Below are 521 nucleotides of genomic sequence, written 5' to 3'. Positions count from 1 at the left end.
GATTAGGTGGTTAGTATAGGAAATTTAGATAGGTTTACGGATTTTATGTTATTTAGTGTTCATTAGGTGGATAATGTTGGGAAATATACCGTTGATGTTAATTTTAAAAATTTAATTTTTTTTCTCATGTTCGAAAAGGAAGACTTGAGAGATCTTCAGTGAGCCGGGTAGTCGTTTAGACCCGGCCTCTTCTTCAGCCCCCGGTTCTTCGGGTCAGGAGGCTGTCCCCGAGACTCAGTACACTCAGAGAGTCTTTGGGTCTACTTCTTCTAGTGCATCATCGGCTCCTCATGTGCCTTCCCCGATGGCTCATCCGACGATGCCTCCTCCTGTGCCTCCTCCGATGGCACCTCCGATGGCCGCCGATATTCATCCCGATTTGATGGTGCCTCCGAGTGCTCCTTACTCGCAGTACACTGTAGAGGACATTCTCCGTCTGCCAGGCAGAGAAGTTTTACTAGTCATCGACCCCGACCGACCAGACGGAACTTTGTGGTATGTTGCATTAATTTTTTTTAATT

This window comes from Brassica oleracea, chromosome C5, assembly GCF_000695525.1.
Source record: "Brassica oleracea var. oleracea cultivar TO1000 chromosome C5, BOL, whole genome shotgun sequence".
Classification (NCBI taxonomy): domain Eukaryota; kingdom Viridiplantae; phylum Streptophyta; class Magnoliopsida; order Brassicales; family Brassicaceae; genus Brassica; species Brassica oleracea.
Note: the sequence above shows the minus strand (reverse complement) of the source record.